At 40.1% G+C, this 27,933-nt stretch overlaps 1 protein-coding gene across 5 annotated transcripts in view; it reads left to right on the top strand.

Moving 5' to 3' along the window:
- Positions 1-11,770: 11,770 nt before the first annotated feature.
- N4BP2 (NEDD4 binding protein 2) overlaps positions 11,771-27,933 on the top strand; it is a 90,139-nt gene continuing 73,976 nt past the window's right edge. The window contains exons 1-2 of one of the 5 annotated variants that reach the window (XM_044224404.1): positions 11,771-12,004; positions 26,451-26,547. The gene's annotated coding sequence lies outside the window, so the exon portion shown is untranslated. Of the gene's footprint in view, positions 12,005-12,364; positions 12,382-13,011; positions 13,164-26,450; positions 26,548-27,933 lie in introns of those variants that run through there. The other 4 variants (XM_044224405.1, XM_044224408.1, XM_044224403.1 and 1 more) reach the window with 4 other exon arrangements.

The following is a 27,933-nucleotide window of genomic DNA, read 5'->3' as shown; positions in this document are numbered from 1 at the left end:
AGGTCATGATCCCAGGGTCCTGGGATCGAGCCCCTTGGGCTCTCTGCTCAGCGGGGAGCCTGCTTCCTCCTCTCTCTCTGCCTGCCTCTCTGCCTACTTGTGATCTCTGTCTGTCAAATAAATAAATAAAATCTTAAAAAAAAAAAAAGACCAAATGAAAATTTCCAATGGATAATTTGTTGTATGATTAATTCTTTCCTAATTATGAGTCATGGAAAAAAGCCGGGTATTCTTAATACTCTGACATTGGATAGACCTGGAAGGAAATAACAGTTGTGGGAAATATTTACAGATCATTTCTTCCCTTTTTTCCCTCACCACTCATCTAATTTGAGGACACACTATTATTAGAAACAGTGTGAGGGTTAGGGGTACGCTATGGTTAGAGAATGGGAAAAAAGAATTGCAGCGAACAAAAACTTGCTCACCACTGAGGTAGGGTCCCCTGGGGTTGTAGTACCTTAGATTAAGCCATCAATGGTTTATATTTTGAATCTCGATGTTTCTGGTTCAGTTAACACGGTCACATCACTTAGATGAATTAAATGAATCCACGGATTCTCATGCCAACCAATTTCTTGTGAGAATAATATGTAAATCAGAATGCTAATTTACTAATTTATGATAATAAATTAAACCAAAGAGCAGATTGTATGTTTTATCAGCTGCCTGATGCACTTTCTTTGTAGGAAAATCTATATGGAAAGCCATAATCTTATAATCAGAAAGTTTTCTAATAAAAGGAATCTAGAGCAAGAAGAGTTAGATATGTAATTTTTTTTTTAAAGATTGTAGCGCCTAGATATGTAATCTTAAAGGCCAGGATTATCACGTTATGATAACTGAACACAACCATTTCAATGGTAGGGACAGACTTGTTCAGGGAGGGTTGCTTTTTCTCCACTGGTATTTTCTTTTATGTAGATTGAGCTGTGATGGTATAACCCTTAGCTTCTCACTATTCCTTTACCCATTCCAGGAAAGAGAGTGATACCTGATTGGTAAATTTAGGAAGAATGACCTAGGCATCTCGCTTCATTCCTGCTCTTTTTCTTGAGTAAGTCGCACTCAGAGAGCACACACTTTTTTCAGGGTATAAGATTTACTTGGTTCAGTGTGTTGCCCAGGGCCAACTTCTCCATTGGACACAGTAGGATCAATGTCTTGGGTCTACCATACTTTCAGAGGTCTGTAAAATGTTCTAATTTAAAATCAGAAGGAAAAAAATGAACTTGTAGGTAAAAGAAAAAAAATTAAGATTTTATTTATTTATTTGAGAGCGAGAAAGAGATAGCATGAGTGGGGGAGAGGCTGAAGGAGAGGGAGAAGCAGACTCCCACTGAGTAGGGAGCCTGAGGTAGGGCTGGATCCTAGGATCCTGAGATCATGACCTGAGCCGAAGGCAGAGGCTTCACTGACTGAGCTACCCAGGCATCCCAATCAAAGAAAATGATTAGGGGGAAAATGTTAAATATATAATAACACACACACACACACACACATTTATACACACACTCAACATCTTCATTATCCATTCATCCATGAATGGATGCTTAGGCTGTTTCCATAGATTTGTTATTATAAATAATGCTGCAGTAAACAAAAGGGTGCATGTATCCCTTTGAATTAGTGTTCCTGTATTCTTTGGGTGAATACTCAGTAGTGAGATTGCTAGATCATAAGATATTTCTATTTTTTTTTAAGATTTTATTTATTTATTTGACACAGAGAGAGATCACAAGTAGACAGAGAGGCAGGCAGAAGGAGAGGGGGAAGCAGGCTCCCCGCTGAGCAGAGAGCCTGATTCAGGGCTCGATCCCAGGATCCTGAGACTACGACCTGAACCGAAGGCAGACGCCCAACCCACTGAGCCACCTAGGCGCCCCAAGATATTTCTATTTTTAACTTTTTGAGGAACCTCCATACTGTTTTTCACAATAGCTGTACCAGTTTGCATTCCTACCAACAGTGTGCGAGTGCTCCTTTTTCTCCACATCCTTGCCAACACCTGTTGTTTCTTGTGTTGTTGATTTTAACCATTCTGACAGGTGTGAGGTGATATGTCATTATAATCTTGGTTTGCATTTCTCTGATGATAAATGATGATGAGCATCTTTTCATGTGTCTGTTGGCCATCTGGATGTCTTCTTTGGAGCATGTCTGTTCATGTCTTCTGCCCACTTTTTAATCATAAAGTTGTTTATGTATTTTGGATACTAGCCCTTTATCAGACAATGTCATTGCAAATATCTTCTCCCATTTGTTTCGACTGATTGTTTCCTTCACTGTGTAGAACCGTTTTATTTTATTTTATTTTGATGTAATCCCAAAAGTTTAGTTTTGCTTTTTTTACCTTGCCCCAGGCGGCATACCTTGAAAGAAGTTGCTATGGCTGATGTCAAAGAAGTTATTGCCTATGCACTCTTCCAGGATTTTTATGGTTTCAGATCTCACATTTAGGTCCTTAATCCATTTTGAATTTATATTTGTGTCTGGTATAAGAAAGTGGTCCAGTGTCATTCTTCTGGGTGTTGCTGTCCTGTTTTCCCAGCACCATTTGTTAAACAGACTATTTTTTCCCCCATTGTATATTCTTTCCTGCTTTCTCGAAGATTAATTGACCAATAGCTATGGGTTTATTTCTGGATTTTCTATTCTGTCTCATTGATCTATGTGTCTGTTTTTGTCAGTACCATATTGCTTTGATTACTACAGCTAATATACCTTGAATTCCAGAATTGTGATGCCTCTGGCTTTGCTTTCTTTTTCAAGATTGCTTTGGCTATTTGGGATCTGTTGTGATTGCAAACAAATTTTAGAATTGTTTGTTCTAATTACGTGAAAAATGCTGGTTGATATTTTGATAGGGATTGCATTAAATGTATAGATTGCTTAGGGAGGGGAGTATAGACATTTAAACAATATTTTTTCTTCCAGTCCATGAGCATGGAATGTCTTTCCATTTCTTTATTCATGAATTTCTTTCATCAGTGATTTATAGTTTTCAGAGTATAGGTCTTTCTCCTCTTTCAAACAGGTTTTTTGGCAGCAACCCATCAAAACAATGAGAAATTCCTATGCTCTATCATGAACGAATGTTCAATGAAGGACATGCTTTTTTTTTTTTTTTTTAAAGATTTTATTTATTTATTTGACAGAGAGAAATCACAAGTAGATGGAGAGGCAGGCAGAGAGAGAGAGGGGAAGCAGGCTCCCTGCTGAGCAAAGAGCCCGATGCGGGACTTGATCCCAGGACCCTGAGATCATGACGTGAGCCGAAGGCAGCGGCTTAACCCACTGAGCCACCCAGGAGCCCCAATGAAGGACATGTTTTAAAACACCTACATCTATAGCGGATGCAAAGCAAAATCTGGAACTGTTTTACATATTTAAAGAGCACTTATGGAAACGCCTAGGTGGTTCAGTCCGTTAAGTGTCTGCCTTTGGCTCAGGTCAAGATCCCAGATCCTGGGATTGAGCCCCCCATCTGGCTCCCTGCTCAGTGGGGGGTCTGCTTCTCCCTCCCCATCTGCCCCTCTCCCCTGCTTGTACGCATGCTCGCTCTCTCTCATGCTCTGTCTCAGATAAATAATCTTAAAAAAAAACAACAACACCAGTTATGTTAGGTGATACTATTCTACTCAAAGAGCAAGTTGGAACTATGAATATCATGTTCCTAGGAACATAATTATATTCTTAGTTTTTTCTTTACCTAGTTTACTTGATTAAAACCTTGTATGGGGTGCCCAAGTGGCCCAGTTATTTAAGTGTCTGACTCTTGATTTCAGCACAGGTCTTGAGTCCTGCACTGCGTTCTGTGTTCAGTGGGGAGTCTGCTTCAGATTCTCTCTCCTTTTCCCTCTGCTTCTCTCTATTTGTGCATGCTCTCTCTCTCTAAACTAAATATTAAAATCTTTCAACAACAAAAACACCTGTATATTTGAGTTTTAGCTTTAAAGCAATTAAAATTTTGATTCTCAAAATGATTGAAAGGGCACCTGGGTGGCTCAGTTGGTTAAGTGACTGCCTTCGGCTCAGCTCATGATCCCGGAGTCCTGGATCAAGAACTGCATCGGGCTCCCTGCTTGGTGGGGAGTCTGTTTCTCCCGTTGACCCTCCCCACCTCATGCTCTCTCTCTCTTTCATTCTCTCTCAAATAAACAATGAAATCTTTAAAAAGAAATCTAAAAGCCAATATTATTTTTCATTTCACTATCCTACTCCCCCTAGTAAAAATGACAATGATTATGCTTTGTATGTACGTCTTACCTCAGAAAAATTGCCACAGTGGGGCACCTGGGTGGCTCAGAGGGTTAAGCCTCTGCCTTCAGCTCAGGTCATGGTCTCAGGGTCCTGGGGTCGAGCCCCGCATCGGGCTCTCTGCTCAGCAGGGAGCCTGCTTCCTCCTCTCTCTGACTGTCTCTCTGCCTACTGTGATATCTGTCTGTCAAATAAATAAATAAAATCTTTAAAAAAAAAAAAAAAGAAAAATTGCCAGTCTCCTTAAAGACGGGGGTTGTGTCTTTTACTTTTATAATATCCCTAAGTTTTCAAGAAATATTGGTTGAAGAAAGAATAGCTCCTGATATTTATTTAATGTTATTTAATTTTTCAATGGGATTTTAATTGATACAAATAAATTGTGCTGTTCTACCCCTTAGTGTATACATGCAATTATTCTGACTTACTTTACAGCAGATATCATTTCATCATCCTATTTAAATTCACCTTATATAAAAAGTGTAGAGGAGCGCCTGGGTGGCTTAGTCAGTTAAGTGTCTGCCTTCCACTCAGGTCATGATCCCGGGGTCCTGGGATCGAGCCCCCGAGTGAGGTTACCTGCTCAGTGGAGAGTCTGCTTTTCCCTCTCCTTTTGCCCCTCCCCCGGCTCCTGCTCAGGAGCTCTCTCTCTCTCTCAAAGTCTTTCAAAAAAAAAAAAAAAAGTTATAAACACAAATGAAGCTTCTATGCTACAGTTCTTGGAATGTGCATTACAATACCAGGCTCATACAGAATACATTTAACTTCACTTGTAGGCTGTTTTAACTCTAGCGGACGCTTTACAAGTTCACTCGGGACCTTCTAGGAATTTCCCAAGTACTTCCCACCTTTTTAGTTCTGGGAAGGATGATGTAAAATAAATAGTACTATCCACAGATTTGAAAAAATGCTAAAAGAAATGGAAACCACTTCCAGAAATGTTTAGCTTCAAAGTAGTAAGTAGTTCTGGGTCTTGGAAATTTATATTTGAAAATGCTTAAATAATTGTGTTAGGATTGGTGCTCTTCTTGCTCTGTTCCCTAATGTTTTTCCTAAAATACAAATCAGCTTAAACCAAACCAACAACTTGTACTCAATCCTCAAACTGTCCTAACTAGCAACATTCAAGAAGTTTCATGTTTCAGAAATGCTATCACCAAACATTCACTGAGAAGTCTCAGCTCTTAGGCAGTATTGGAGAGGAAGGTCTTTTAGGTGGAATGTGGCCCCAGGCCATAGTTTATATTTTGGCCCCAGGCCCAGGTTATATTTTCCACCATCAAACACTACTTTTGCTTAGGGTGAAAATCTTTTAGAATGCCTGCTGAGCCAGCCCTCTCTCAACTTGAAAGAAAGTATTTTTTGTGCTTCTTTTTGTTTTTGTTTTTTAAAAGATTTTATTTTATCTATTTGACAGAGAGAGAAATCACAAGTAGGCAGAGGGGAAAAGCAGACTCCCTGCTGAGCAGAGAGCCCAATGTGGGGCTTGATCCCCGGAGCCTGAGATCATGACCTGAGCCAAAGGCAGAGGCTTAACCCACAGAGCCACCCAGGCGCCCCTGTTTTTTTTTTTTTTTTAATTGTTAAATAGTACAATCAGATTTTGAGAACCCAAATGGATTTCATTATAGAGAACATTACATTTCATTTTAATAAGCATTCACAAAAAACCTACTAAATAGTTAAACTCTGTTGGACACCACTATTAGAAAACACCTCAAGTTAACCTAGGCCCACAAAGGGGAGGTTTATTTGATAAAAGAGATGTTTTAAGAGAAACAAGGAGAGGAGCACCTCGTGGCTTTGTTGGTTAAGCATCTGTCTTCAGCTCAGGTCATTAGCCTGCGGTCCTGGGATAGAGCCCCTCCCTCAACAGGCTCCCTGCTCAGTGGGGAGTCTGCTACTCTCTCTTCCACTGCCCCTCACCCTGCCTTGTGCGCTCTCTCTCTCTCTCTCTCAAATAAATAAATACAATCTTTAAAAAAGAAAGAAATAAAGAAACTAAGGAGAGGGTTGCAGCTAGCCCCAGGAAAGACTACAACCAAATTGTCCATCTCTCAATCTGTCTTCTCTGCTTCGTCTGCTTCATTCTTTCTGGGAAAGGTTCCTTTGCTCCCCAGCCTTCTTGCAGAATATATCTGGCCCCAACTTCTGAGTTAATCCTCTAACAGGCTTAGCTGCGCAAAGAAACTGAATCTCTCTAGAGTATTTTATTCTTACTTAAATGATATTTTTTAAAAATAGTAAATAGATTCTTTTGTTTCAAAAAGGTACAGTGAAAAGTCTTTCCAGCCCTTTTCCCTCTAGTTACCTATTTCTGTTTCTCCAAGGCAACCAATGGTACCAGTTTGTTCCAGCTCCTTCCAGACCTATTTTATGTATGTGTGATAAAACACATTTATCTATCTCTATGTCTAGGTATTCTTCTCTCCCCATTTTCCCCCACTAATGGCAGTATAACATACACACATTTTCTCTGAGCAATTTATTCTGGAAACTGTACAGTATCAGTATTTAGAGAATGCCCTAGGATTTGACGTTGTGAGGTAACATATTTCACCATTTCTGAGTTGATAAACATCTAGGTTTCCCCCCTTTTTTGCTATTACAAATAATGTTGCAATAAAAACTGGAACACTCACACATTTAAGAGTAATTTTTCTTTTTTCTGTGAGCAATCTTTTTTATGTATTATCTATTTTTTTCCTATTGGATTATTGGTCTTTTTCTTATTGATTTCTACATATTTATATATTAGAGAAATCAGTCATTTGTCTCCAATTCGAATTGCATTTTTTTCTTATCATTTGATTTTACTAATGATGTTTTTTGTCTTTGTCCTAATTCTAACATTTCCCAGGAAGGGCTAATTGGATAAAGACACCTACTCTTGGTTAATGCACTGTGGCTGGGGAGGTAGAGTCATTTTTTTTTTTTTTTTTTTTTTAAATATCCTGGAGTGCACTTTATGGAATGGGGGTAAATAAAACTAAGGGGAAATTGTGAGTGAGGAAGTTACCCTAAAAGGAGTCTACTAATTTCAATGTGTAAAGAACCCTTTCTAGTAACTGGGGATACATCTTCTTGCCTAGGGGAAGAGAGCTCACAATTTAGGGAAGATACACAGTGACACATAGTCACCACTGCAATCGCTTAAAAGCGGATATATAAATTGCTGTGGGCATAGAAGCCGCAGCAGTTCATTATGTTTGGGGTATTTGGGAGAACTTTACAGGAGAAAAGGAATTTGAGCCGGGAGTGTAAAGACAGAAATAAGTGAAAATGAATGATTGCTGGCCAAGGGCTTAACATCATCGAAAGTAGGTTATATTGGGAAATGTATGATTGTCACAAATGGAAGAGTAATGTGACTGACAGAAAGATGTCACCAGGAATGGCTATGGGAAGTAATATTTCCTTATTGGTAAATGATACAAAATCTTTGAAGAGAGAGAGGTCACAAGTAGGCAGAGAGGCAGGCAGAGAGAGAGGGGGAAGCGGGCTCCCCGCTGGCTCAATCCCAGGACCCTGGGATCATGACCTGAGCCGAAGGCAGAGGCATTAATCCACTGAGCCACCCAGGCGCCCCTAAATGATATAAAATCTTAACAGTTACGTAAACTGGAGCTACCACAATATGCTTCTGGACTGAAGCATGGCTTCCTGTAAAAATCCCCCACAAAGACAGACTGTGGTCGCTATCATACCCACAGGATTCTCCCAGGCATGAGAAAGCTATCCTTGCCATACAGCAGTTCTAGTTGTCTTAGGGTTTTTTATTTTTAATACTCTCTTTGCCAATCCCGTCTCTACCTTTCCCTGTCAGCTTTGGAGACTGTCTCATGCATGGAGAAATTGGGTAAAACAGGGATACATTTCTCAAGAGCATTTCTCAGTGTTTCTAGGCTTGAGGGTCCATTTGAAGTCCATATTTGTAGAATTGGTGGCAGGATTTGGATGCATGGGCTGAGGGGCTGGGATTTTATCTTCAAACATATAAATGAGTGTTTCTTCCCAAAGCATGATATAAAATTTTATGCCCTGAGATACTCTCCATGAAAATATGTAATATGTAATGCTATTCCTCCCTTTCATAGTGTACCATGTTATATTAAAATCTCTCAGAATTTATTCAAAGGACAGAATGCAATGAGAAGCCTTACGTTTAAAGGAAAGGTATAATTTATTTACCCTTCATTTACAGATTTTCTCATACAGTGTTTCTTACAATTTTGAGAAAAGCTAAAATAAATAGTGGAGAGCTGTGAAGTTTCTGAGGCAGTCAGATTTCATTTTTCATGAAGTTTTCACTCAGTCTGCAACACTCTCTTTCTCCTTATTTTTTTCTTGTTTCAGTTTGCTTATTTTTGTTTTTTGCTTGCTTATTTTTTGTTATTGCTCTTTGGTTTCTCAATAGTAGGTTGATATTTTTCTCCTCCTTCTACCTCCCCACACAGCTTTACCGACATACAATTGATAAAATTATACATACTTATGTGTGTACAACGTGATTTAACATATATTGTGGAATGATCAACACATCCATCACCTCATATGATTACCTTGTGTGTGGGGGGGTACATATGCGTAGAATACTTAAGATCTATTCTCCTAGCAAATTTCAATTCTCAAAAGTTATCTCCCATTAGTAGATGTGGTTAGTATTCTAGTCCTTCCCTCAGGATATGTGTTTCCTCATTTAAAAATCTTTTATTTATTTATTTATTTATTTATTTTAAAAGATTTTATTTATTTGACAGATCACAAGTAGGCAGAGAGGCAGGCAGAGAGAGTGGGGGGAAGCAGGCTCCCCGACGAGCAGAGAACCCGATGTGAGGCTCGATCCCAGGACACTGGGATCATGATGGAGAGCTGAAGGCAGAGGCTTTAACCCATTGAGCCACCCAGGTGCCCCTTAAAAATCTTTTAAACACAACTTTATGCCTGCCGTTTATAGATAATTGCATAAAAAGTCATTTTTCTTCATGATTGAGCCCACTAATATTTGCAAGTAATAGTAACTACTTTCTATTGAGTATTTTTACATGGTTTCATTATTTCAATTAATCAGAAAGTGAATATAATGAATGCATTTGAGAGATGAGTGAGTTTTAGAGGGCTTAAAGTAATTTTCCTGAAGTCACAGAGCTCGTAGCTCTTGTTAAGCATGGTAAAGCAATCCTTTAATTTTTTTTTTTTTTTTAAGATTTTATTTTATTTATTTGAGAGAGAGACAGTGAGAGAGAGCATGAGCGAGGAGAAGGTCAGAGGGAGAAGCAGACTCCCCATGGAGCTGGGAGCCCGATGTGGGACTCGATCCCGGGACTCCAGGATCACGCCCTGAGCCGGAGGCAGTCGTTTAACCAACTGCGCCACCCAGGCGTCCCAAGCAATCCTTTATAAAGATAAGTCCACTGATACTATTTACTTTAGATGACAGCAATATTACCCACTATCCAGTTTCCACTAGATTTAAAATTGAAAAATACAGGCGCTCCAGCATATGTTGGTCCTATTTTCTTTCAGTAGCTTTCTTGCAACGATGCTATTCTAGGGGCACCTGGGTGGTTAAATGGTTAAGTGTCTGACTCTTGATTTTAGCTCAGGTCTTATCTTGGGGGCTTGACCTTGGGGTTGTAAGTTCGGCCCCACATTGGGCTCCACTCTGGTTGTAGAGCCCACTTAACAACAATGGAACAATGTTACTCTAAGTTTAATTGGAATGAAAACAAGTATTTATCAGTTATTATGTACAGGAGGAAAAAGTCCCGAGACAGGTTTTCTTTGATTTGCCATATGGTGTGTTGTAGAGCAACGCTCACTCATTCTTTCATTCAGCAAATATCCATGGATTGTTTATATTGTACAAGGTTCTGAGGAATAAAAGATTGAATGGGGAATGGAATCTATCTTCAAGGAATTGATGAATTACTGAGGGAAATTATAAATATGTAAATAATTATAATTAAGCAGAATGTTGAGTCAAAATCAAAGAATGTGAAAGCAGAGATTATTTTTGATTGGGAGGAAATCATACTGATGTTCTAAACATAAATATAAACATCAACAAGCAGGTTTGGTATTTAGCCATTAAATAGGCCAAAGATGGCTTTAGACAAATATTAAAGATTTACTTATGATGCATTGGTCATTTTATTTACAAAAATCCAAGACATTCTCTAAAAGAGAAACTATTATTTCCTTAAAGGTTATCTTTCATAGAAAGAAATGGCAGTGTTCATCTTACTTAAAGTATTAGGTTGTAGGCATTTAGTCATTCTTCAGATTCATCTGGCATTTTAGAGAATTAAAATATTTTAGCAAACTGTAATGTAACCCATTGGAAGATTACAGAGAGCAGAGTGTGATCAAGAGTAGCAATTTGGTATTTAAGGTACATCAAGATACTCAACTATTCAAATATTCTTAAATTTCTTCTTTGAAATGAAAAGATACATGATCTTAAATGAGAATGAGCATGAAAAACAATCTATTTATCCAATGTTTTAAGCCAGTGCTAATGTGTCATCCTTTCAAAGATGTGTTGTACTTCTGCTATTGGCTTAGAATTTAAACCAATAAGGAAGGAGAACATTTTTATAAATATTCACAAAGGAAGGCTGGCATTGTGAATATTGAGTCAAGATTGCTTTGTTCTTCGTTTGAGTCTGATTTTCAGAATTCTGTAATATCGATGTTTTTCTCTTATTGGTGTAGGAAGCACTCATTTTTAAAAAAATTCAAGCTGGATGATGTCTTGGCTTCAAATATATTTTCCAATGTTAAGAACACTTCTTTCTTATTGTTCAGGCAAGAAGTGATGAATCTATAACAGTGTTCAAAGGAAAATCAAGAATTTAAAATGTGTTATTACCGTGGTGAACATACTTCATATGAACAAAATTGATACTAATTTGCTAGATTTGTTTGAAGTTCATAATTACTAGGGTTCTTTCATTTCTAAAGTGGCATATATCACTGTTATTAGCCTCTTTTAATGGCTGTTCAGAGGCAGAGTTAATGTTAGGTTCTCAGCAATAGCTATTTATATCTTGAGATTCTGGGTTCTTTATTAAAATTTTTGCTGTTTTGAAATTTAATAAAAGCATTAGTAAAGATTTTGTATTGTAGTTTCTTAATTGGGACTCAAGGATCTCTAATAATAGAAAAAAAATCATACAAAAGTAAAATTGTGTATTGGTTTCATTAGTAAATCTACCATTCTGAAGTCTCCGCTTAAATATTTCTGATTATTAAAAAAAACCCCACTAGAATGTTTCCATTGAGTGTGAGTAGGTATTCCAATGAGATCCAGATGAAGATAAAAATTCACTTGAACTTTTCCCAATTTTCCACTCACTTTAAAGCAATTACTACAACATGGACAGTCTGCCTCTTCGACGCAGAGGAGTACTTCGTCAGGAAGCTGTTTTGTTTCTCTATGAAAAACAATGAAAGTGGAATAAAAAGCAATCGCAAAGGGAGTCGGACAGAACGAGAAAAAAAAAAAAAAAAGGATCAGCAAAACCACCATCCCCTGCAGAAAGCAAGTGTGAAAAATTCATGCACCTGAAAACAGTGACTTCACGTCCCATCACAGAAGAAACAAACCAAAGAAAGCAGAGTTTAGGGGAAGAAACGGAGCAGGCGTAGGCGACAAGCTCATGGTACAGTGATCGCAGAAGGGAAGAAAACCTCGTTTTTTCTTGGTATCTGGAAACTGAAGCTCTAACTGGAGGGCAAGGTCAGTGCCTGCAGTCCAGCACCGCAAACAAGCACACGTTTCGGTGCTTCCGCCAGCGCGTTCGGACCCAAGTGGGCAGCGCGGGTTGGGAGCCGGCAGCCTCCGTCCCGGCCGCAGCCGCCGTCTACCCCTTTGTTTCCCCGCGCCGAAGCTGCCGGCGCGGCCCGGAAACCGACGCGGGCAGCGCCGCGCGCGCAACGGCGGGTTCGCGCGCCCGCCGCCGCGGCCGCGGCCCGGAGCCCCGAGTCAACAGCCCAGTGAGGCAATGCTGAGGCGGTCTGGCTTGCCCCGCTGTCCCTCCCAACTTGCGGCCGGGACCCGCGCGCTGGCGGGCCCGCCCCGGCTGTCATTTCCTCCCCCGCCTCGACCAGCGCCGAGTACGACCTTGGGTTTCTGCCTTGCTTTTCGGGTTGGGAGCGCGCGGAGGGCTAGAAACAGCCGTGGTCTCCCGCGCCGTTTACTTCGGCAAAAATTTGGGGCCCCTGATCGATAACGTTCACGAGCTCAAAACAGCGCCCGTCTTCCCCGAAAACTCGACACTTGGAGAAGGGTTTGCTCCTCCCTGTGGCCGCTCCACCGGGAAAGGGGGAAACACAGGATTTCGGGGGACCTTTTTGGTGGTGGTGTTGGTGAAGGCGGGGGTCCGATGGCAGAATCGGCCAGGCCCGGACTCGCTCTCCTGAGGGAGCGGGAGAGAGAGCGCCCGCCGGCCCGGTCTCGGGAGCCGGCCCCGCGGGGCGGGCCGATGCGCCACGGCGGACTCGGGGACGAACCAGAGGTCGCGGCGGGGAGCCGTAGGGTGTGTGGGGGGAGGCGGAGGGCAGCGAGCCACCTGAACGACGTGGCAGCCATTCCCTACTTCCCGAGACCCCTCCCCACTCGGCCGCCCACCCGCCCTCTCGCGGCTGGCTGCTGCGAGGCTGCTCTTCCCCGGCCGGACAGAGAGCGGCAGTGTCTCCCCGCCCGGCACTCGCCTCGCGTCCCCCCCGCACCCCGCAGCACCCCCCCCCTGCCCCGCGGCCGCCGCTGCTCGCCAGCCCAGCGCCGCGCCGGAGAGCGCAGTGGCGGCGGCGGGAAAGGGCTGCGGACCCGCGGCGCCGCGTCGCGCACTCGACGACGCGGCCCCGGCCTCGACGCCCTCCACCCGCTTTCGGAGCAGGTAAAGGCGGCGGGTGGTAGGCGCGGCGGAGGGTCCGGGAGGGAAGGGATTCCGGAGCCCCAAACCGAAGCGAAGGGCCTGAGGCAGCGGCGGGCAGCGCTGCGACCGAAGCCCAAATCCCCGAACGTGGGGGCCGGCGCGGGGCCCGCGGGCCTGGCCGCCTGGACGGAAGGGAAGTGAGGCGTCGGTGAGAGGCGGGTCCTGGCGTGCCGCCGAAGCCGGGCGAAGGCGGGCGCCGCGGCCGCTTCCCCGGCCTCCCAGTCCCGGGCGGGCCTCCAGGCCCCAGACACACCCCTCTCGACCCCCCGGGGTTGCCTCCCTGTGGGTTTCCGCCGCGACTTGACCTCGTGCTTCTCCGAGCACCTTCGGCGTTTCCCAGGCGGAGCCTTCTCGGAACTTCGGGCCACCCTCCCGTAGTCCTAGCAAAGCCGTTTATTTACTCACTTCGTATCCAAACACAACCTCGCACTCCGCACGTTCCGATTTTGGACACTGTGGGGAGACACCGCAGGTCCCTGGTATTTGTGCCTCTTTGACCCTCGTCCGCACCCCCCTCCCCCACTGCAACTTTGATCCTCTGTGGGACCTTGCCTGAATGAACCCTTCTGGCATCCGGACCCTCTCCGAGCTGTCCCTGTGCAAATTCGTCTTCCATAGAGTGAGTCATCCGACCGGGGGCACAGTTTATTCCTTAAGCTCGTTTGATTAAAACAGTAAACAGCCCCCCCCCCCCCCGAGAGCTAGAGTAATAACGTGTAGATGCCAGATCTCGCTTGGTGTCGCTTTAAAGAATGTTCCTTTCCGCAACAGCCTTTAGAACTAGCAATCTGCTATTCGTGGCAGGGACAGGTTTGTACACATTCTCGCCATGCAGTGGTTGTAATGTCTCCATAGCACAGTTCCGACTTGCGGGCAGGATTGGCTGGTTTTTCTACACAACATCTTTAAGCCAATCAAGAAGCGCTGCTTGCCTGGAGACTGGTTAACTCAGAAAAGGTGGGGATTGGCTGAGCGCAGAGAAGAAAATCCTGGTGATCAACCTCGTCTCTGGGAAAACAATGACTGATTTGCGGATGCCTCTCTTCTCTCACTTAAAAAAAAAAAAATTACCTTTTATCCTAGCATCAGGTTTTCGTTACGTTTTTATTATTTCTATGGCTTTTTTTCTCAAACACCGAGCTCTCTTTTGTAACTCCTTTTAACCATCCTTCAATTTTCAATGAAAGAATCCTTACATGCTTTAAGAAATATAAACGTCATGTGTTTGGATGCTCGGCGTGGTTCAGTTTTCTAACATGTACGTTTTTAAAGGTCAGAAATTAAGTCAACAATTTCTAAGTCCTATGCTAGATAGAGCCTTTATCATTTAAGTGGTTGTGCCCGGACAGGGGGGCTGCAGTGGTGGAGATGGTGGGAAGAATAGGGAAGAAATGGCTGCTTTTGTACGAGGAGCCTACAATTTACTTCATGAAAAAAGACTATGATATTAATGGGGGGGGGGACCAACAACAAAACCAGTGCAAAATCCCAGTGCAGAAATCCAGCATACAGTACTGATGAAATGTCAGTCTGTGTACCTGTTGATTTTCATAGCTTTGAAGGGAAGAGTAAAGGGGACCAGGTGTTGGACCGAATAGAAAAAGTGGGCTTAAGTTATTACGGAAGAGTATTTTTCTTTATTGAAGTAGGTATAATATCTTGTACACAGTAGAGGCTAAATAAATATCAGCGTAGGTGCATGTTTTTTTAACTATCTGAGCATTTTCCTTCTTTAAAAATCTCCTTATTTGGCTTCACGATTATCCGTGATTGTGGGTGCCTTTTGATACGCAAAACGGTAACCATTTAGTAATCACTCTGAGTTTTAGGGAACAGCTATCCTCTTTGCCTTCCTTCCTTCAGCTTTTTATATGCAAACTCATGTTGTAAGTCTTGTGAAGAATAGGTCAGGCCAAATATTGAATCTTAATAGATCCCTATTAAATGCCTTTAGAAGTAGCTTTAGGAATTAAAGAAGAGATTGAATGATTGGAAAAATATTTACCATGCTAGGCAATGAGTAAGCCAAAAATCATTATCGGCCTAATCACCCTCATCCTTACAGTAATAAAAGTGGCTACCAAGAATACCTGTTTGTATTTGTGCATATGTATATAAACGCATACATGCGTGTATGTGCATGTATGCCAGGCACTGTTTTAAGTGTATGTACATGCGTGTATGTGCATGTATGCCAGGCACTGTACATAGGCTACTGTATTTAATTTTCACAGTTCTATGAGATTTGCATTATTACTGGTACAATTTCACAGATGAGGAAACAGACAATATGAGAAATGCGAAGAAAGTTGTCCTAACATCAGCCAATTGGTATTTGGCAGAGCCAGGATTCTATTAGTTCTGGATCTTTCTGACCCCAAACCTTACTCTTATCATATTCTTTTTGTGGCCCTCTGAAACAAAAGCTTTGATATCAAGTAAATCGTGACATTTCCAAATATCTACCATTCCTTGCATCAGTTATAAGATGGATTATTTTATGTACGTTTACAAAAACCCCCCAAAACCAAAAAAACTCCCAAGTAACTGTGATATGTCATTGATTTTAGGGTTGTCCTTACCACATAAAATGTAAAAATGTCTTAAAATTGGTGAAATAAGTTATATTGGTTTGTCACATAAACATTTTTTCCCTCTATATTACAGTTCAGTTTGCTTATATAAAATCATATACAGATTTTAACATTACTCTGAATTGTGGTTTATTGAAGTTTCTTTTAAGTACCTTACTACCCCTGAACTGAAGTTTTAAAATATGTGTAGGTGGGCAGACTGTTGGAAGAATCTCAGCCTTGTTCTCCAGAAATTATTTTAGTAGTACATCTAGGTTCAGGTTAATTAATTTGTGCTATCCAAACTCACATAACTTTGAAAATTTTTAAAAAAAATCATTTTGTTAATTTCCACGGAGGAGGAAACTAGCCATGAGGAGGAAACTAGCCATGCGAGCTAGGTTTTTATGACCAGTAGTGGAATTAGTAGCAGGAAGAACCCACATGTTGCCCTTGACTGAGCACTGGTTCTGGGTGTACCAGTCTCACTAAACCCCACTAGACTGATAGTGGACACCATTTTTCTAAACATGGATTGTTCATATCCTTTGATCATATATTACATCAGTTTCTCTTATAATGTTGAGAATGGTCCAAATATATGGTTATTAGTGTCTTTTTTTCTTGAAATATTTTTCTCTAGCTTGGGGTTCTATTTTTTGGTTATTTTTATTTGTCAGAAGTTTAAAATGTTCATACATGAATCCATCATTCTTTTCCTTTGTCATTGTTTCACATTTTTTTTTTTTTTAAGATTTTATTTATTTATTTGACAGAGAGAGATCACAGTTAGGCAGAGAAGCAGGCAGAGAGAGAGAGGAGGAAGCAGGCTCTCTGCTGAGCAGAGAGCCCGATGTGGGGCTCGATCCCAGGACCCTGAGATCATCACCTGAGCCGAAGGCAGCGGCTTAACCCACTGAGCCACCCAGGCACCCCTCACATTTTTTTTTTTAACATTTTATTTATTTGCCAAAGAGAGAGAGAAAGAACACACAAGCAGGCAGAGAGGCAGGCAGAGGCAGCAAGAGAAGCAGGCCAAGCAAGGAGCCCAATGCAGGACTCGATCCCAGGACCCTGGGATCATGATCTGAGCCAAAGGCAGCGGCTTAACCAACTGAGCCACCCAGGCGTCCCATTGTTTCACATTTCTAAATTAAAACATTTCATTGTTCTACAGCTGTGATAATCAGTTTTTCCCTAATATTCCTAAAATTAACTTTGTAATCAGAATTTAGGATAAATTCGAGGCATAAATTCATAATTCTAAGGTAATACCACCTTAATTGTTTTACAGATTATTATTAAATCATTTATCACTGTTAAAAACTTTAATCTTCGTGTTTTGGAAAGCCTATCTTATTACATGTAAATTTTGAGATATAGTTAGGACTTTTTCTGGATTCTTGCATTTTTTGTAATAGTTCCTCAGTCTTTTATTGGACTTTTGTGATTGTACCATTTAATTTTATTGTTACTGTCATAGCATGCTTGGTTTGTTTTTTAGTGGGCTCCATGCCCAGTGTGGAGCTCAGTGTGGGGCTTGAACTCACAACCCTCAGATTAAGACCTGAGCTGAGATCAAGTGTTGGTCGCTTAACCCACTGAGCCACCCAGGCACCCCTTCATGATATGCAATAGTATTTGGTAGAGGGAATTTCCCCATGTTACTTTTTTGAAGAAAAACATTTTTGTACATTTTCTATTCATTAAATTTAAGAATTACTGTGAGAACTGACATTAATGATACTTTTTTGTTGTTCTGAAGCAAGGTTTCTTTTTATTTATTTATTTATTTATTTGAAAGTGGAGCCCAACGTATGGCTTGAACTCATAATCCGGAGATTGAGACCTGTGCTGATATCAAGTCAGTTGCCTAACCAATTGAGCCATTCAGGCACCCCAAAGCAGGGCATTTTTAAAAAAAAAAATGTTTGAATTTTATTTCTTCTCCTAGAGTGTTTTATTGTTTTCTCTGTCCTTCTCCCCCTAACCTTTGAACCTTTGATATATTTCTAATATACACTTAATGCTAGGCTAAGCTCCTTCCTCCCTCCCTTTAGTAATTGAGCCTCACTGAATCTTGCTTTTTTTTTTTTCTTCCTGCTAACACTGGTCCCAACCTAATTACTTTAGGTATGTAAGTATTGAATAAATACTGGCATGAATAGAGGAGATATTTTACTTTTAAAAATATTTCTCTCTGTTACCATCTATATTCTGATAATTCTCTATCTCCAACCCAAAGCTCTTTTCCTGATAAGTGGACTCATGTATCATCTATCTTCATGACATGTCCATTTGTATGCTATCATCGGGACTAAGCCTATCTCAAATTGTAGTCATTAACAACTTTCCGTCTCCTATCCTCAAACCAAAAATACAGAACAGACTGTTTCTTCTCAGTCTTCTTTCTAGGGGAAGATTAAATGAGATAATGCATGTGTGTTAAAAATTCAGTAAATGCTAGAGATTGATAATAATAACTTGGCAGAAACATGGGCTATCCATTGTCCTCTCTTTTTGCTTTCACATTCTGATTGATCACTGAGCCCTGTTGGATTCTTTCTTCTTAGTATTTCTTGACTCTGTGCCTGCCTTTTCCCTATCCCCAAGGCTACCATCCTGCTCAAGGTTAGCATCATCTCTCACTAGGATTGCTGCAGTCCTCTCCTAAGGTTGTAATACAACCTCTCCTAAGGTTGTATTACAACCTTAGGAGAGGACTGCCCTAAGGTTGTATCCCTGCTTCCAGTGTTGCCTTTCTCCCCCGCCCCCTCATTGTAGCCACAATAATCTGACACAGCTGCACATTTTACTTCCCTGCTAATAAACCTTTATTGTGGCTTTTCATCATCTTTAGGATAAAGTCAGCTTCTTAATTTGGCTTTCAGGATCCTCATGATCTAGTTTCTGTTCACCTCTTCGTCTTCATCCTCTCTCACCTTTTCCCTTTGCCTTCAGTGTGCTGGTCATATTCGGTTACAGCATTTCTTCCTTAGGATGCCGGGTTTGTTCAATCTAAGCCTGAGTACAGGAGCTTCCCTCTGCATTGCCTTCTCTGGTTCCCTGCTTCCCTTCCCTTTGGTTTTGTTGTCTTATGCTTGTCTTTTGGGTCTCAGTCAGGATCATACCTCTGTGGGGAAGCTTTTTTTGATATCTCAAGGCCTGGTTTTTCGGGTTTGTCCTGTTTCTTCTGTTTGTTTCCCTAGCCAACCTATATTATCACATTGTTCTACTTTGCTTATCTGTCATCTCACCTTGTAGTGGTTAGGGTTAGTCAAAGAAAGAGGTGTATTGGCTATCTTAAAAAATGATGTGATTTGCATGGAGGGAATTAAGTAGTTATTTTGGGGTTTACCTACTAGAGAAGGGAAGAAGACACTATATATAATAGATGAAAGTCCCCCCCCCCTTTTTGGGAAGATTTTATTTTTGCAAGAAAGGAAGAAGGGGAGAGAGCGAGTGTGCAGAGGGAGAAGTAGATTCCCTACTGAGCAGAGAGCCTGATGGGGGGCTCCTTTCTAAGATCCTGGAATCATGACCTGAACTGAAGGAGGATGCTTAACCATCTGAGTCACCCAGGTGCCCCAGATGAAAGTTTTCTCGCTTAGGAAAGGGATACTAGGTAGGCCCTTTTATAGTGTCAGTGAAATACATCTTTACGTAAAATTTCCATATATTCAGTTTCTCTGTTAGGACTTTTTAGATTGCAAGGAACAGAGATACAGTTAGAAATAGCCTATTTCAAAGGAGAAGTTACTGGTTAACCATACAACAGAAATGGTATGGCTAGAAGTGGCCATATGGGCTAAGGTAGGAACTTGGCCGTAGGTCGGTCCTTCCTATACCTAAAATCTGTGTATACTGGTGCCATTTCTCCTATTGTGGCTATACTTCATGTGGTAGGACCTGGTTCCTTCCAGCACAGCTCTATTTAGAGCCTTATTTATGAGGTTTTGGTAGATTTGGTCACATGTCCATACCTTGACCGATGCCTGCAGCTGAAGAGCTGAGGTGCTAAGGTGCTATGCTTCGTTTAGATTAGATCACGTAATGTGCTTGTTTATGTGTCAGGGGTCTGTTAGCAGAAAACAGACCCCTGGTGGAGTAGGGGAGGAGAAGGAGTTTTGGGGAAAGAAGTGGTTGAGTAGGATATGGATATAGCATATGTACAGTCCTAGTAGATTGTAGAGTATTTTGCATATAGTTTTTGGAGCTATAAAGATCCAGGAGGTCTATTCTATCCTGGGACTCAAAGCTGATAACTCATTATGTAGTTGTAACCAATGTAGTTCACTTCTCAGGATTTCTATTTGTGATTTTCTTCTCTGTTCTGACTCCAACTCTTCAGTGAACATTTTCTTTCCCTGCTAAATCACCTTCTCTTATTTTTTTTCCCTTTGTACTTAAACCCCTTATAATTTTATTTAAAAAGTTGGCAAACATATACCATAAAATTAACTATCTTAATCATCTTTAGATGAACAGTAAGCACAGTAGTGTTAACTATATGTGCATTTTTTTGTGTGTGAATGCATTTGTTTTTATTATGTATTATTAAACAGCTTTAGCAATCTTACTGGCAAGAAGCAATATTAAAAGAAATACCTTCTTGGGACGCCTGGGTGGCTCAGTTGGTTAAGCAGCTGCCTTCGGCTCAGGTCATGATCCCAGCGTCCTGGGATCGAGTCCCACATCGGGCTCCTTGCTCGGCAGGGAGCCTGCTTCTCCCTCTGCCTCTGTCTGCCTGTGCTCGCGCTCTCTCTCCCTCTCTCTCTGACAAATAAATAAATAAAAAAAAATCTTTAAAAAAAAAAAAAAGAAAAAAAAAAAGAAATACCTTCTTTTAATCACCTTGCTTCTTTTATTTTCTTTTTTTTAAATTAACTTACACATATTATTTATTTCAGGGGTACAGGTCTGTGATTCATCAGTCTTACATAATTCATAGCAGAGACCATAGCATATACCCTCTCCAATGTCCATCACCCAGCCACCCGATCCTGTCCAGCCCCCTCCACTCCAGCAGCCCTCAGTTTGTTTCCTGACATTAAGAGTCTCTTATAGTTTGTCTCCCTCTCTGGTTTCATCCCATTTCATTTTTTTTCTCTCTTCCCCCATGATCCTCAAATTCCACATATCAGTGATATTATATGGTAATTGTCTTTCTCTGATTCACTTATTTCACTTAGCATCATACTCTCTAGTTCCATCCACATTGTTGCAAATGGCAAGATTTCTTTTTTTTTTTTTAAGATTTTATTTATTTGTCAGAGAGAGAGAGAGAGCACACAAGCAGGCAGAGGCGGAGAGAGAAGCAGGCTCCCTGCTGAGCAAGGAGCCTGATGTGGGACTCGATCCCAGGACCCTGGGATCATTACCTGAGCGGAAGGCAGAGACTTAACTGACTGAGCCACCCAGGAGTCCCAAGATTTCATTTTTTGATGGCTGCATACTATTTCATTATATATAAATATATAACATCTTTTTTATCCATTCATCTGCTGATGGACATCTGGGCTCATTCCATAGTTTGGCTTTTGTGGATGCTGCTGCTATAAACATTGGGGTGCATTTGCCCCTTTGGAGCTCTACATTTTTATCTTTGGGATAAATACCCAGTAGAGCAGTTGCTAGTTTGTAGGGTATCTCAATTTTCAACTTTTTGAGGAACCTCCATACTGTTTTCCAAAATGGATGCACCAGCTTGCATTCTCACCGACAGTGTAGGAGGGTTCCCACTTCTCTGCATCCTCACCAACATCTGTTGTTTCCCGACTTGTTCATTTTAGCCATTCTGACTGGTTTGAGGTGGTATCTCTTTGAAGTTTTGATTTGTATTTCCCTGATGCTGCGTGTTGTGTTTGTTTTCATGTGTCTGCTTGGCCATTTGGATGTCGTCTTTGCAGAAATGTCTATTCATGTCTTCTGCCCATTTCTTGATTGGATTATTTGTTCTTTGGGTGTTGAGTTTGATAAATTCTTTATAGATTTTAGACACTAGCCCTTTATCTGATATGTCAGTTGCAAATATCTTCTCCCATTCTGTTTTTTGGTTTTGTTGACTATGTCCTTTGCTGTGCAAAAGCTTTTGATCTTGATGAGGTCCCAATAGTTCATTTTTGCCCTTGCTTCCTGTGCCTTTGGTGATGTTTCTAGGAAGAAGTTGCGGTGGCTGAGGCTGAAGACTTTGCTGCCTGTGTTTTCCTCAAGGTTTTTGATGGATTCCTGTCTCACATTGAGGTCTTTCATCCATTTTGAGTCTATTTTTATGTGTGTTGTAAGGAAATGTCCAGTTTCATTCTTCTGCATGTGGCCATCCAATTTTCCCAACACCATTTGTTGAAGAGAGACTATCTTTTCTCTGTTGGACATTTTTTCTTGCTTTGTCGAAGATTAGTCAGCCATAGAATTGAGGGTCCATTTCTGGGCTCTCTGTTCTGTTGCATGGACCTATGTGTCTGTTTTTTTTGCTGGTACCATACTGTCTTGATGATTACAGCTTTGTAATAGAGCTTGAAGTCTGGAATTATGATACCACCAACTTTGGTTTTCTTTTTCAACATTCCTCTGGCTATTCGGGGTCTTTTCTTGTTCCATACAAATTTTAGGATTATTTGTTCCATTTCTTTGAAAAAAGTTGATGGTGGTATTTTGATAGGGATCGCATTAAATGTGTAGTTTGCTCTAGGTAGCAGGGACATTTTCACAATATTTGTTCTTCCAATCCATGAGCATGGAACATTTTTCCATTTCTTTTTGTCTTCCTTAATTTCTTTCATGAATATTCTATAGTTTTCTGAGTACAAATTTTTCGCCTCTTTGTTTAGATTTATCCCATATCTTATGGTTTTGTGTGCTGTTGTAAATGGGATCATCTCCTTAATTTCTCTTTCTTCTGTCTTGTTGGTGTGTATATGTACATTGTTAATACAGTAGATCTCTAGAACTTTTTCATCTTGTAGACCTGAAACTCTAGTCCCAAAGAATTCTCCTTTTCTCCCTCTTCTCCAGCCCCTGGCAACCATCATGCTACTTGCTGTTTCTAAGGTTTGACTACTTTAGATACTTCGTATAAGTGGAATTGTATAGTATTTGTATTTTTATGACAGGATTATTTCACTTAGCATAATGTCTTCAAGGCTTATCCATGTTGTAGCATATGACAGGATTGCCTGCTTTTTTGAGGCTGCATAATATTGCATATTGTGTGTTCGTGTGTATACACCAATTATTCTTTATCCATTTTTCTGTTAAAGAACATTTATGTTGCATGGACATTTTTGGTTGCTTCTACTTCTTGGCTATTGTGAATAATGCTGCATTGAACATGATTGTGCAAATATTTCTTTGGGGTCTTGTTTTCTTTTTTTTTGGTATATACCCAAAAAGTGGGATTGATGGATCATAATATATTTTTGACTTTAGAGGAACCTCCATATTGTTTTCTGTAGCAGCTGCACATTTTATTTATTTTATTTTTAAAATTTATATTCCCATATAGTTAATATTCAGTGTGAAATTAGTTTCGGGTATGCGACATAGTCATCAGCAATTCTTTATATTACTCAGCAGCTGCACATTTTCCATTCCCACCAGCAGTACACAGGAGTTTCAGTTTCTTCCCATTCTTACCGACGCTTGTCCCAGCTACCCCCCCCTTTTTGATAGTGGCCATCCTAACAGTTGTTAAGTGATACCTCATTATGGTTTTGATTAACATTTCCTGATGATTAGTGATGTTGAACATCTTTTCATATACTCGTAGATCATTTGTATATCACTTGTAGAAAAATAACTATTGGAGTCCTTTGCCCATTTTTAAAATTGAGGTTTTGTTTTGTTTTGTTTTTTGACTTGTAAGATGTATGTATTTTGGATATTAACATCTTATCAGAGATTGGTTTGCAGATATTTCTCTTATTCTGTAGATTGGCTTTTTGCTCTGTTGATTGTTTTCCTTTGCTGTGCAGAAGGTTTTTTTTAAGTTAGATGTAGTCCTGTTTGTTCTTGCTTTTGTTTCCTGTGCTTTGGTGCCATACCAAGAAGTCATGCCAGTCCAGTGTTATGAAGCCTTCTCCCCTGTTTTCTTCCAAGTTTTATGGTTTCAGGTCTTATGTTTAGGTCTTTAACCCATTTTGAGTTAATTTTTGTATATGGTGTCAGGTAAGGTTCCAGGTTCATTCTTTTGCATGTGGATATCTGGTTTTCTAGGCACCATTTGTTGAAAAGACTATCCTCTCTCCATTGTGTAGCCTTCACATCCTTGTCAAAGATTACTTGAAGGTAGGGGTCCCTAGGTGGTGCCTTTGGTTAAGTGACTGACTCTTGGTTTCGGCTTAGGTCATGATCTTAGGGACATGAGATTGAGTTCCACATCAGGTACATCAGTGAGGAGTCTGCTTGGGATTCTTTCTGTCTTCCTTTCCCTCCCCTTTTGCCCCTTTCCCCACTCGTGCTCACTCGCTCTCTCTCTCTCTCTCAAATAAATAAAGATTACTTGACTATATATGTGAGGATTTATTTCTGGGCTCTGTATTCACAACCTGAGATAAGAGTCATATGGTCCACTGACTGAGCCAGCCAGGAGCCCCTCTTCAGTTTTATCCTTGAAGATTTCTTCTTTCAGGGGCACTTGGGTGGTTCAGTATGTTAAGTGTCTGCCTTTGGCTCAGGTCATGATCCCAGAGTCCCGGGTTGCGGGGGGTGGGGTGGTGGAGGTCCTTCTCAGTGGGGAGTCTGCTTCTCCCTCTGCCCCTCACCCTAGTCTAAATAAATTAAATCTTTAAAAAAAAAGATTTTTTCTTTCATTTTCTTCCTTCCCATTACTTATGGAGTGGTTGAATTTTTCTTCTCAGAACACACATGGATAGATAACTAGATATAACCTTTACTCTGCTTTATGAAAACTTGGCATATTTGAATTAGAAGTTTCAAATTAAGTGTTGGTATTTGGATTAAAAATAATTTTTTTCTTTATAGATTAGACAGACTAGTTTACTTGAAGCATGGTACATGTAAAGACTTTTATAAGTGGAGGGGGGTGGGGTTATGGACATTGGAGAGGGTATGTGCTATGGTGAGTGCTGTGAAGTGTGTAAACCTGGCAATTCACAGACCTGTACCCCTGGGGATAAAAATATATGTTTATTAAAAAAATAAAAAATTAAAAAAAAAGACTTATAAATGGAAAATACTTAAGCATATAGGAAAGTAGAATAGTACATTGAACTTGTGTATACCCACCTTCTAGATTGAATAATTTTTAATAATTTTGCCATATTTACTTTATATATCTGTGTATGTACATCTAAATTTTCTGCACCATTTAAAAGGATATTAATGGTGGCAAGTGAAAGTTATTTTTTTTTTAAGATTTTATTTATTTGAGAGAGAGAGAGTGAGTAAGAGCACGAGAGAGTGAGCAAGAGAGAGCACAAGCCAAGGGGAGAGACAAAGGGAGAATGGGAGGGAGAAGCAGACTCATGTTTCAGATTCAGGTTAAAGGTTTTTAGACAAGTACTTTAGTAATGCTTTGTATTCATATTGTTTCATGTTAAGAGCACATAATGTTTAGTTGTCCATCATTTTGATGCTGTGTTTCATCACCACGCTGAGGTGGTGACAACCAGATCATTTTATTGAATGTTATCTTTTTCTTTTTGCATTGTAAGTCATCTTTGTATGGCACTTCGGCACCGGGTAAATCTCTATCAACCTGTTTCACCCAATAATTTTAACCTTCTTGGTGGTGGCTGATTCTTGTTCAGCTACTCATTATAAATATTAAGATTCTTTTGTTCCTTTTACATTCTTTTTGCATAGTCATGTTCTGTGAAGACGTTTCCCTCATCAATTAGGACTATTTTGTTATCTTGAAATGATGTTCTGCCTGGAGAATAAATACTTGATTTGTTCCTTTAATATAGTCTTTTCTGGAAGGTTACAGCTGCCTCCAGTGGTGACAAATGAGGTTGGGTCTTTTTTATTTGTCTTTGTTTTTGTTTTTTACTTTTGGGGCTTGCTTTCTTTTCTTTTCTTTTTTTTTTTTTGCTGATATATACTTTTATTTATTTCTTAAAAATTAATTTAATTTTTTCAGTGTTCCATGATTCATTGTTTATGCACCATACCAGTGCTCCATGCAATACGTGCCCTCCTTAATACCACCACCAGGCTCACCCAACCTCCCGCCCCTCTCCCCTCCAAAACCATCAGTTTCTCAGAGTCCATAGTCTCTCATCCTTTGTCTCCCCCATGGATTTCCCTACTTCACTTTTCCTTTCCTTTTCTTAATGTCCTCCATGTTATTCCTTATGCTCCATAAAGTTGGTGAAACTATATGGTAATTGACTCTCTCTGCTTGACTTATTTCACTCAGCATAATCTCCTCCAGTCCGTGTTGATACAAAAGTTGGGTATTCATACTTTCTGATGGTGGCATAATATTCCATTGTATAGAGGGACCAAATCTTTTTTATCCATTTGTCTGTTGAAGGGCATCTTGGCTCTTTCCACAGTTTGTGGCTCACTTTTGTGGCTTTCTCTGTGGAATATCATATGTACTTATAAGTATTACATATTTTGAACTTCAGTTTCATTTAGGATTATATTTCAATGTAGATTTGCCTTTATTGTATATATAAAATATATTAATATTTTATTTTTTTTGTAGTGAGAAGACATGTTGAATAACAGGAAGAGCTATAGAGTTTGCAGATATCAACTGTGGCCTTAATAAGTACATTCTTAGCGTCTATGTCAGACAGATGGTAAGTATTGTTAAAGTCATAGAGTATGAATTTTTTGCACTTAGGTTCTCAAGCAGTTTTAGTGATTTAAAAAAATCTCTCAGAAAGAAAATGTAATCATGGATTTTGTTACTAGAACTTCTTAAAGAGCTATGGTTGTATAAAAAAACTGTATTGTAGTCCTGCTTTTCCTCTTTAATGTTTCCCCTTTAATGTTTTAGTGTCTCTGCTTCTAAAATGCTTCTTCATATTTTATATATTCTCCATCTGCAAATATTATTTGTACACCTATTTTATGTATGGGACTACAGCTGACTGTCAGACTGGAGTATGTATCATTACCTGTGTTACTAAGGAACATGGCTAATGGGGAAATATACACACATAGATGAAAATATGTTGGTAAAACCAACTGTGTGAGGCCAATAGAATAATCAAGCAAGATTAATAATGGCAGTATGTAATGGAGAATTATAGAAAGTGTTGAAGAACTCTAGAGAATTACATCTTCCTCGGTTTTTTGGCCAAACGCTGTATATTATTTAGCAACTGGATTTTTCCCTTAAAAATATGTTTCAGGGATCTTTCTGGTTTCTACACACATCTGGTTTCTTTATCTTAAACTGTTTAATAGTTGCCTAGTATTCTAAAGGGTGACTTTTACCATAATTTATTTAGCCATACTCTTATCCATTGATATTTAGGATGTCTTCAATGATTAGATATGGTAGTTTTTATGTCAGATAAATACATTTTAAGATTACTGGTCACCTTAATCTGATTACATTTTGTATAAATGCTGATGTTTTGTTTGCTTGTTTGTTTTTAGTGACACACCTTTTGGTACCTTCATGAGATTTAGTATTTATCTTATCCTTATCATAGTGGTACACTTAAAATCCTTTTGTAGGTAACTTAATCCCCAGTAAAGATGGATTGTTTGGTTTGGGTGGCATTTGTTTCTGAAAGAGATGTTTCTTCATCTTGTTTGGGGTGATAGAATGTTTTGAGTTCTGTGACTTCCATATATATTCCTTATAGAGTGTTATTTTCGTTTTTCTTTCTTTTTTGATGGCTTTAAGGAGCTAAAGTGTTATTAATTAATAAATTTGATTGTTAGTATCAATTTTCTTAGTCCTCTTCTTTCTTTTTTTTTTTAAAGATTTTATTTATTTATTTGACAGACAGAGATCACAAGTAGGCAGAGAGGTAGGCAGAGAGAGAGAGAGGAGGAAGCAGGCTCTCCGCGGAGCAGACAGCCCGATGTGGGGCTCGATCCCAGGACCCTGGGATCATGACCTGAGCTGAAGGCAGAGGCTTTAACCCACTGAGCCACCCAGGCGCCCCAGTCCTCTTCTTTCTAGTTGGTTGATATTGCATATATTAAATAGAATATCTATCTTGATT

Source organism: Neovison vison, chromosome 11, assembly GCF_020171115.1.
Source record: "Neovison vison isolate M4711 chromosome 11, ASM_NN_V1, whole genome shotgun sequence".
Lineage (NCBI taxonomy): Eukaryota > Metazoa > Chordata > Mammalia > Carnivora > Mustelidae > Neogale > Neogale vison.
Note: the sequence above shows the minus strand (reverse complement) of the source record. Positions and strands in the feature narration are given on the sequence as shown.